A 12,004-nucleotide genomic window follows, 5' to 3' on the forward strand; every position below is an offset into this window, starting at 1 on the left:
AAATTGGCATGTGTATGAATTATTTTGGGCTTAACCGTACAGTATGTGTTTTTGTGATGTCTGTGCATGTTGAGTGTTATGTGTGGGCGGGTAGGTTTGAGTGGGCGGGTAGGTTTGTGTGTGTGTGTGTGTGTGTGTGTGTGTGTGTGTGTGTGCGTGTGTGTGTGTGTGTGTGTGTGTGCGCGCGGGCATGTAATTTATCATGATTTTGAAATCATTTCCTTTTTTGTTCAAGACTTTTTCATTGTCGTCCCGTGTGTTCCACTGCACCTTGACCGGTCGGCATGACGACTGGAATAAGGCGGCTGAAATAATGTTCCCATGCGATGATTAATCTCCTCCATGCGGTAAATTAGGAAAGGCTAATCATTCAAATACGTCTGGCTTGTCATTCTTTATGTACTTGCTCATTTTGGAACAAATAAGCGTGCAACCAACATCTGGCGAAATGTGCGTACACAAAACCTAACCAAGACGTATGGGGGAGGAAACTTTCCTGCTTACTCAACTCTCACACTTTCTGTCTCAGCACCCCCCCCCCCCCCCCCCTCTGTCTATCATATTCTTTCTCTCTCTCTCTCTCTCTCTCTCTCTCTCTCTCTCTCAGTGTGCTTTCTCTCTCTCTTTTCTCCTTTCTCTGTCATATAATTTCTCCGTCTCTTTCTTTTTCAGTACTTTGTCCTTCTCTTTCTCCCAAGATTTACACCATACCTCTGTTTTCTCTCTTTCTCTCTGTCTTTCTCTCTCTCATTCTGTCCTTGTTGCAGCAGGATTCCAACATGGCTGCCGTTGTCTCTGCTGTGCCACTCCTCCCCCTGGTTTAATGAGGTAATATTGTAATGCACAGCAGCAGATGCTGCAAACAAAACACCCAACAACATCCACCATCCAACACGCCAGTGATCGATGCACAAGGCCCTTCACACTCACACACACACACACACACACACACCACTGCCACAGCGTAATTTGGCGGCTTACGTCAGGGACATCAAGCCACATTAGCAAGAGACAGCTGTCGCCACGGAGTCGGGCGCCCGGCCCACCCAGTGTTTCCAACGGAGACGAGGACAGCCAATTAGGGTGATTTACAGCAATGGCTGCCACGGCCACCTCGGCATCTCATTGACGCGGGCGTGTCGAGATGAGCACCCCACCCACCTGCTGTGGCTCTCGGAGCTTCTGGAGGCCCAGGACAAAATGAGCATTGGATTTCTCGACCGACCGTTTTTTTTTTTTTTTTACGACTTGCTCACAAGGTCAGGTCATTATCCGCTTTCCGGTCATTACCATTGTCCGTCGATATACCATGACCAGACAGCTTGTCATCTCGAGGCTGTGGCGGCTGTTGGGCCACCCACCCTCCACAGATTGTGTTAGGGTGCTGGATGTGCCCACATTCACATTTATTCCTGTACCAGGCCTATTTATCCAAACATTTTTTTTTCTTTTGACTGGTTTTAATAACTTGCCAAAGATGACACTCCACACCCACACACACACACACAAACAAATGCACACACACACACACGCACGCACCCACGCATGCACACACGCACACACACACACACACACAGGGGGAGACTAATACAACTGGAGAACAGCCTGAGCGGGAACGACTCCTAGACAGAAACATGCTGAGGTTAATTTCTCCAGGTATACTTACAAAACAGTGCTCACTGCTTTGCAACCCACTTTCTCCCCAGCTTCACCTCAAAGTGGTTTAAAGGGGCCCTATGCGGTTTTGGCAATTTCTTTGTTGTTTACTTGCTTTTTGCTCACAGTTTTCTCTACAGAGCTCCACTTACAGCTTCAGAGTAGATATTTTTACGCCACTCCTCACTCGGTCAGTCTGTCGCTTTCTCTTTCCCTGTTCCTCTCGTTTTCACGCTTTCTGCTTTTTTTCGCCGGCTCTGCCATGACTAATGACTGAGAAACTCTATCGCTACCTTTTTCTAGCCGGTGCCTGGCGTGTATTTGTGTAGTGCTGTAAAGCATTTCATTACATTCATTCTAAAATTTGTCTCGGGATGAATGAAGTAGCTATCTATCTATCTATCTATCTATCTATATCTCAAGACCATGAGACTTTCTGACTCTGAGGCCGGCGGCTCGATGGACCAATGTTGCAAGGCTGGTTCTTCCACTCACAGACGCTAGGGGAAGCGAGACGGCCACCAAAAAGTAATATAACCATTCCAGTTGTTGTTTTAAGTTAAGGTAAATTAGGCTTAATAAAAAAACTAGTTTCCCTTTAACTTGAAACAATGACATATTGTAATGCCTCCAATGACCACCACTTTCGTTCAAAAATTCTAAAACAATGATGTTTTTTAATACTTAAAAATAACATTTGATAAATGAACCTTACATTTTTCAGTAACCATAGGTGTGTAGATTTGAACCAAATCTGGTTTGGTTCTTACCGGGGCTAATTACTGCCTAAAATATCCGATTTTGTTTACCACGTTCGGAGGTTAGTGCTGGCCTGGTGGGTTGCCTATTTACGCCATTTCAATGGCACATGAACGGTTAGACCGAGAATTCTCGTCATGAAATTAAATTTCCACTGGTAGCTTCAAGCGGATTTATACACGCAGCCTTACAACACTGTTTACAGCTCTTCGAGTCACTGTAAAATGTCATTTTTGGTACATTTTGGCTAATTTAGATACACCTATGGTGTGGGTGCTTGCGTTTCTTTAGGAATCCGCCGTCTTGGTTTGTATAGAAATGGATATTAAGTGACACATACATGCAAGACGGTAGAAATACGGGACCGGCGGTAATAGATAGAGTTCCGATACTGTTGTCATTGTTGCTTGCTCTGTTCTAGGAGGGAATAGAGTTCCTCTCCCAGTGGGGGTAGTCAGTGTTTGAATCATACCGTGAGCTTCGGGGGGTACAGCTATTTAGACTGGTGACGTCACTCTCCATTTTATATAGGCTTGATTTCACATGATTTCACACATATGGTTCACAGTCAATTTTCCTTCGAAATAAAGGTCATATGACCGTGGCTGGCTGACCAACAAGGTAAAATAAACTAATCATACTAGCAAGCACAATGCACCCTACACGTTATTGGAAGGGTTGAATTCGGGCAGGGGTAAACACTGTTTCAAGGTGCGCCCCGTGCGTAAAGTTGAGCGCCACAGTCAAAAAATATTTTTTGGTATAGCAGTGCATTGCAAACATGGAAATGCATACAGACCAGTAGCACAGAAATGGCAAACATACAACTTAAATTTAAGACCCAGAATTGTTTACAGATGGGCTACCGAAAGTCTCCTGTTTAATAGTCAAGTTCACCTAGCCTAATACAAGGCCCGCCTTTGGTTCATTTGATTCGTTTTACTTGGATAGCCTAAGCCTACCAAACATCAAGCAAATGAAAGAAATGACTTGTTCAACTTTTGTTCATAGTTACAAATAGATTCACGTTGTTTAGCCTAGGCCCTAGCCTAGTGCATTGTGCGCAGTTTATATCACAAAACGTTTGCAGCAATACGCTTTTATGACAGACGAATCTCTAATAATGCCAACGAGGAAAGACAAGTCCAATTGACTTCTTATATGTTCACGTAGCGTTTCAAACAAACTGCAGGTAACGTTGCAATTATGGGTGTATGGGCATTTGCTTAAAAAAGGTTGAGAACCACTAATCTACAGTACATGCGAAATTCCCTGAATATTAGTGCATATTCCCTCTTGTTAAGACATTAAGAATGAAATTGCACAAAATGATAAATCGCCTGATTAGTCTGCTAAATCGCCTGATCAGTAGCCTATATCTATGGAACTCCTCACATGGCGTGTGATTGTAGGCCTAATGTTTTTTTAAGTTATGCAGCAGCGATGGTCTTGGCCGCTGAGTGGAAAATAGACCTCCGGTTAAACCTTAGCGATCTTGCTGCTCAATGGTTTTCAAAGGTTGGCTATTCTGTCCTAGCAATTGCGTCCTTACAAGGCGCAGACAGATAGCTAACTGAAGAATGTGGAATGAACAAAGCTCCAGAACGTTTCTTCAATGAACTTTACTGGTCCATAAAACATGCCTGTCCACAGTTGTTCTTTCACTCTTTACATTGTTGCTCTCATTCTTTTTTGTAAAACTATAAAAATAAACAGAAAAACATCAAATTACCATATGTCAAATTACTATCTCATCAACATGTGTTTTATATATGTATATTTCATATCACAATCAACATGTTAATCATATCCGACGATAACCACGAGCTACATTCTTAGCAAGCTATGAGTTGAAATTAGCACGCTAGTCGTGGTAGCATGCATTCTTAACCAAAAGTAAACTTTTTGTATTTGATTGTCTTTAGAATTATAACAGAGGCATTTTCATGAGTGTTTACATACAATATCTCGAACAATAATTGCTTAGAACACTTACGGACATCTACTCCAAGGATCTGACTGTGAGAAACAGCTTTGTCGTACACATCTCTTTGAACACGTTAGAACTAAATTCTGGAGGGCGAGTCAAAACAAAGGCACTTAGCATGACATACCAGGGTACACCAGTAGGTGTCCTTCTTGTATAAATTTAAACAGATTAAAACAGAACATTGGCTATCACTATATTGCAAAGGCAGTGAAATATTAGACAAATGTATGGCTACCTCTTGTTAACCCATACCGCTTGTAAACCCATATACCTTTTGCAGCTCTGTGCATTTGTTTTAAAGGAAAACATGGCAGGATTTCACCCTCTGCTGGAGAAATTGTGCATTATGCTATTTCAAACTGTGGGAAAAGGTAACAATAAAGCTAGGGAACGGTTAGCATAAGTTTGGCAGAACTATGTGGATGTTACAAGGTAAGAAACACGATTTAAAACTAGTTTCTTGTTTCTCACTTCTCTTTCCAGGACGGTAGTCTCAATGTTGCAAGGTTGGTTTTCCGTCTGAGGACGCTAGGCGCAGCGGGGAAAGTCACCATTTTCACCGGAACAGGTCATTTAACCATGCAAATGATTTCTAAATGGATTTATTACGTTGAAATAGTTGCCAAGTTCCCCTTTAATTCGTTAGTATTATATCATAGCAAAGAACACAGTCTGAACGTACCAGAGAAATGGTACAGCCCAATGGGGGTGAGGGTTTGAAAATCGTATTTCATTAGATTATATCCTGAATTGTTGGTATGTGATGGACATACTGCATTTAATGACATGCAATATTGGATAACATTACATTTTATTATATTTTTTCAGTAACCCCTAAACTATTATTTTCATCCCTTTTGGGAGGGTCCAAGTCTCATCTAGGGGAGTCGGACCCCCCCAATACCCCCGTAATTGGAACCATGGGGGTAGTCCTCTGAGGGTGTTGCTGTTCTCTGTCTTGGCTTTTCATGGAGCTCATGGAAAGACTTCCTCTGAACAGAGCCATACTGCCAAAGCCAAATTGCAATATGCAATAAGAAGATAAAGTTTAAAAAGCTTTAAAAGATTTCTCTCTTGTGCATGTTGCAAGAAGCACCAGTGCCGGAAGCACCAGTGCAGGGGGTGCACCCCCACTTTTCGGGGGTAAAAAAAAAGGGCAGTTGTTGACCACAACACCGACACGGCATCGCGCAGTGGTTCACAAATGGGGGTACGTGAAGGCACTCCAGGGGATACGTGAGATTTGAACCCTTTCGAAGCCGATTGACGCAAAGTGCGTCAAAAAACACACCCTTTCTTCTCTGTTACATTTCTCCGCAACTGTTCATAGCAGCGAGAAGCCTTTATTGCGACAGCAGAAGTGGGGCTTTCCAACGAGATCACGCACTTGTCTGTACGTTAAAGTATGAAGATTAAACAAATCATGAAATTAAATCAAATTGCCATCATATTTACAGTCTCTGCGTTCACCTGCGCACCCATTACTCTAGTTTGAATTACTCGCAAACCCGTGAACGCATAGATATGGCAGGCATATCAGATGAAAGAGGAGACACAGAGCTATCATTTGATACCAAGTACATCATACCTGTCAACATTTAGCTTTCCAAAAACGGGAGATTTTTTTTTCGGGGGAGGGGGCGGGGGTCAGTGTTTATACCAGATCTGTGTTTGCATATTTAATACGTTTCATACACGTGTTTTAACACTGCATTTTGGTCGTTGCTTTTACCTTACGCATGCCAGTTATGTATCCGCCAGCTGCCTGCCAGTCTACTTCCAAAACTCCAAAGTTGCTTGCTGTCAGATTTGGTTCCGAGGGCACAAGTTCAGTGTATCAACAACACTCAATAACAGTTTATGTGATGTGTTAATCAATTAAATTCCCAACAATTTCACAACAGTTAGTTCTGGAGTAGGCCATTCAACTAGCCCGCTTGCTTACGACGAGACTCAGGCTGCGCAGTAAGTGATCGTGTATGTGTAGGGTGTATTTCATACACAATCTGGCAACCTGAATGGATCAATGATTTTAAAATGAAGTTTGATGGCCATGCAAATTACGGGAGTTTTTCGGGAGAAATAACAAAACAGGAGGGTGTGGGGGAAACCCTTGAAATACGGGGGAAAAACGGGAGTGTTGACAGGTATGAAGTACATCCTTCTGGGTTATAAAACAGACGAAGTGACAGCAAAATAATAACTTCATATAGCTCGACTTACCTCACGTTTTTCTCTGTTTTTGTGGCAAAGCATGTTTATAATCCAACGCTATTGTGTGTTTCTCTATGGCAAAGAATGTTCATAATCCGTTTTTGAGATCCTAGCAAATTCCTGCATGACATTCAATTCAAGGCTCACATTGAATCCCAATTTGTCCCAAAGAAACACCTTTTTTCTCTTTACTTTGTTCATGGCAATGCAGTAAAAATTTGTAGAGAATCATGAGTGCAGACAGGCACACACAGGCTTACACGTAAACTCGGTTCAAGTCAGGTCAGTTCGTGTTACAGATATGGAGCGCAGAAAGGTCAGTTTTAATCACTAATTAATGTATAACATGATTACAGTCAAACACAAAGGGAACAGGCACCGTTGGGTAACTAATTCTAGTGTCGTTTTCTTACGGGGATAAACAGTGACAGGTTACCGGGGGACCTTTTACGATAACCTTCAAAATGTACAGTAGCAAGTAGGTTACGTGCAGATCTTTTCATCACAGTCATTGACAAGGCTTGGCTGCGTGCACAGGACAGAAAATGGAGATTGTGATCATTATTATTGTAGGCTATAGACTACCTCCTTTATTCCTTGAATGGAAATTCAGGTTATGCTGGTGTGTCTGTGTCTGTCAATATCAGGCGCAGTTTATTTTAGCAGGTTATTCATTTAGAACTTGTAGCCTAGACTAAATCACTCTGTGCGTAAAAAGACGCTACTTGCAGTCCAATCAGCTTGAATGAAACCACCCGAAATCTCTACACAGCACCTAACATAATGGCAATTTTTGTTAGACTTTTTAAAAAAAATATTATTAGACTATCTTATATCGTAATATCCCATGTGAAAACGTGCGTGAATATTTGGCCTCTGGAATTTTCAATATTGTCTCGGGAAACCCAGCCCGAAACCAGGTTTTTTTTTTTTTTTTTTTTTTTGCACCCCCACTTTCAAACTCGTTCCGGCGCCGCTGGCATGTTGTCATTTAAGTGGTCCTGACAGAAATACTGCCCATCCCTGTGCGGAGGCAAATCTATCCAGGTATACTTATAGAACAGTGCAGGTATTTGTGTTTGTTTATGTATGTAGGCTGAGGTGAATTTATCCAGGTAAACTGTTTACCATGTTGTTAGTCGCTTTGGCTGAAAAAGCGTCAGGAGGAGAGGAGGAGAGGAAGAGAGAAACACACAGAGATCTTAGATGGACAGAGAGGTGAAGGAGGAGAGAGAGGAGGAGAGGAGAGAGATGAGGAGAGAAATACACGGAGATCCTAGAGGGACAGAGAGGTAAAGAAGGGAAAAGAGGACCAAAGAAGGTGTGGACATTGATAGTTGAGGTTGTCATATTCCCCCACTAGATGGCGACATTTCCCTGTCCAAAGGCGTATCCCTTGTTCAAGAATGATTCCTCCATAACTTAGAGGTGGAAATGGCCTAGATCTGGCCGAAATCCTGCAGATGTTAATACAGGGATTAAACATCAGAGTTTTTTTTTTGTTCATTTACATTTCAGGTAATATCAGACACTCCCAACGGCAGCTTGACAGATCAATGCACATGAAAATACGAAAACATGATTTGTTTGAAAATGAAAATTTGTTTTTGTCAATTCGTGAATTATTTTTGCATATGAAGTCATCGTGAAGAGAGAACATACGACGGAGTATTAGGGCCACACATGAAGGAAAAAATATTTTTGCCATGACGAGATTAAACTCGCCATGTTGACATTAAACTCGACATTTCGAGAATAAAGTTGAAATATCATGTCGACTTTAATCTTAACTTGTCGACATTAAACTCAACATTTTGAGAATAAAGTTAGTTTGGAGAGAGAACGACCGCTCGGGACGATTGAAAGGGAGGACGAATTAAACATTCCAGTTTTCTTCGACTGCAACAATGATTAGACATAGACCTATATCATGTGAACAAAACATAAAACATTAACCTCCGTTGCTCAACCAAATACTTTCCTGTAGGTCCTTATCACGGAGTTACAGGCGATAAATGCGATGGTCCAAGTAGCCTAAACGTCATTAGCGGTTTATTTATTTATTGTAGGCCTATTATTAAAGAGTGTTTTTCATCTAAAGGTTCAACTTCATGCTTATGCACTAGACTAGGCATACTAGGCGCTCTCCCCAATCCTAGAATTTCACATTGCTTGTTTGTAATGGATGCAAAACAGATTGCTGAATGTCTAGGAACGAATGAAGCTGTCCTCCTCCCGACCACCCCATGTAGGCCTACTAGTAGCCTACATGCGCACATATGCACACATAGTGCATAAATAAAGTATACATGCACACATATTCCCTCACGGGATCAAAATAGTATATATGCTTAGGCTATACCTGTGTTTATAGCCTCCTATGTTTATTGCAGGTGAGACATGGAAAAGCAGTCTTAGAGAAATTAGTTAACCTATGGAGAGTGACGGCCTGTGGTTCATGAAGGGCAGTTATTTGAATGTGCGGTGGCCTTACCCATGTAAAACAGAGTGAAATAGCATTTTGTGCTATTTCTCCTCAAGCCCCTCTTCCTTTACCCCACCCCCCCCCCCTCTCTCTCTCTCACTCTCTCCTATAATCTTCTTTCCCTCTCTCTCTATGTCTTCGCTTCTCTCTCTGTTTCTCTTGGAATTGGAATTCCATTAATTCTCAATGGAATTAAATTAATTACATGTTCTTTACGTAAACATATAATATATCATACATAACACATCACGTTAAGCACTGAATGTTTAATATGTTATGCATCTTATAATGTAAAGGACAGTTCAGAGGTACGAGTATAAATGTGTTCATTCTCTGGATTTCTGGTATACATACTTAAACCTTTCTTCTAAGTTTTTGTTAATTGTTTTGTCTGTATGAATTTGTGAGTTGTGTAAGAGGGCTATTCATGTTACCAGGCTGAGAGACAGATGGAAAATGTTTGTAGGTATGTTGTGTTCACTGTCTTTGAATGTGAATGATGGCACAGCTAAAACACCCAAGACAGACTTGCCACCCCGGCTTGACTCGCTGTGACTCGCCGTGAGTTGTCCTGCTGGAGGGGATATCAAAGGTAATATTTTGGAAACTGCCTCCATTTGATTTTCTCATTCTGAATGGCCGCCAGCAGGGATGTAGTGGAGGCTAAGCGCAAGTACATGTAAACATAGTTTATCCACCTCTGAAATTTCAGAAATAGAGTTTATCCACCTCTTATTAGAGTTTATCCACCTCTCAAAAGAGTTTATTCATCAATTGCAACTTTTAACATTCAGAAATCACACTGTATTATCCACATTCACAATATGTACACTCATCAACACTCTAGGAACCATTTAATACCACTGGTATTGTTATAAACATTGGACAATAACCACCATCATCAAACATGTTCTGAATGCCTTTTTAAAAAATCTGATATCGCATGGCTCAGTCCACCTTTCCGTGATCACAGAATTCATAGTTTACCCACCTCTTATTTTACCAATACACGCCTGGCCGCCCACCAGGTGCTGAAGGCTGTATGCTTGTGGTCACTGAGACTGTCAAGACCATAGGTTCAAGACTTAGTTACTGGACCAAACATCAGACTCTGTGTTGTGTGTGTCAGTTGGGACACTTGCATGCTCACCACTCCTGAGTACAGTTGTTAATTCAGTTTAAAGAAACTTTCATTAAACTTTTATGTATTTTATTTTATTTTTTACATTTTATTTATTCCAAACAAGTCAGGCATAGTGAAGAACATACAACAGGAAGGATATAGAACAGCACATAACACATGGCAGATACCAGTACAGTACGTACACAAGAATGATGAAAATATGACAAACGAAACGACTCCAGAAGGAATACAAAATACCCAGATACAACCTAGTAATACATAGTAAGAGTATGAAAGTGTTTAAAATATTGTGCAGTTTTGGCATCAAACACCTTCACAGGAAATTACTCTACTGTTATTAATGTAAATTGCTCTGAGTTTAAATGTCTAAATAAATACATATAAAAACAGTTGGGTTGTCTGCCGGGATAGTCATTAGTTCATGTGTAAGCGCAGTGACTGAGAACAGATCATCAGGGAGAGAGTCATGTACTGTACATAGGCCTACGCATCGAGCAACACCCGTAATGTCTCACACTCAGGTTGAAGTGAATGGCCCTCGAATTACCATTAGTCAGTTGAATACAACCTAAAAAGGAAGGTTTTGGAAGGAAGGAGGGAAATTGACACATAATTTAGATTAGCTAACAGAATTCAGAATCCACCCCACAGTGCTTCATCAGCAAACTAACTGGTGAGCTGACACTTGACAATGACTGATAAACGTTGTTTTAAAGCTCATTACTTTTGTTTCTGCAATGAGACAAAACTCTCCCACTAAAAGGAAACATGTGCCACCCTATACAACATGTATTCACATCAGGGAATGAAACAAAAATAGAATATAAATAATAAATGAATGAATGAATAAACGAATGAATGAATGAATGAATGAACGAATGAATGAATAAACAAATGAATGAATGAATAAACGAATGAATGAATGAATGAATTAATTAATTAATGAATGAATGAATGAATGAATGAATAAATAAATAAGTAGAGTCAACTGTTTCATTCTCAGTAATTTTACATTTTCTGTTAAACAGAAAATGAGACTACAACAGCATGAAATGTCTGATATGGGATCGCAACCTGGACTCAACACTCAACACAATTAGCACAGAATGATGAGTTTACACACACACACACACACACACACTCACACACACATAACACTCAACACAATTAGCACAGAAAGATGTTACAGCAGATACGTTTAGCATGCATTTGCAACTCCTATCCTTCATTATCAGACTATAGTCATGTGTTTGATTATACGTAAGAACTTGTATGTAGCCTATTAAAAGTGTACTTTCCACTAGATTTAAATTCCCTTTGGAGAAATGATAAATAGATAATAATTTAAATAATGTCACTGTACTGTAAATATCAGGAGTATATGGTATTAATTGACTGCCAGCAAATACCTAGAAATTAATGTAATCCAATGATAACCATAAGTCCTCTATCCGTTGCCTTTGATAAACATTTTTATTCTCCTTTTAGTTACACAACAACGTACATAAAAACAAGCAACTACCGACATCTAAAAGGATGATGAATTCATTCATTCATAGAACACTGACTCGCTACAATTAAATCTGACTTGAAAGTAATATTCAGAAAATGTAATAATGTAAAATGTATGTGTCAAATGTCCAGAAGATGTGTTTGTGTCTGTCTGTCTCTGTGTGTGTATGTCTGTGTCTGTCTCTGTGGTGGTCTAACCCAACTCTCACCACACCCTAAGTTGGGAGGGTGGGGGGGCAGTGAG

This window comes from Alosa sapidissima, chromosome 18, assembly GCF_018492685.1.
Source record: "Alosa sapidissima isolate fAloSap1 chromosome 18, fAloSap1.pri, whole genome shotgun sequence".
Lineage (NCBI taxonomy): Eukaryota > Metazoa > Chordata > Actinopteri > Clupeiformes > Clupeidae > Alosa > Alosa sapidissima.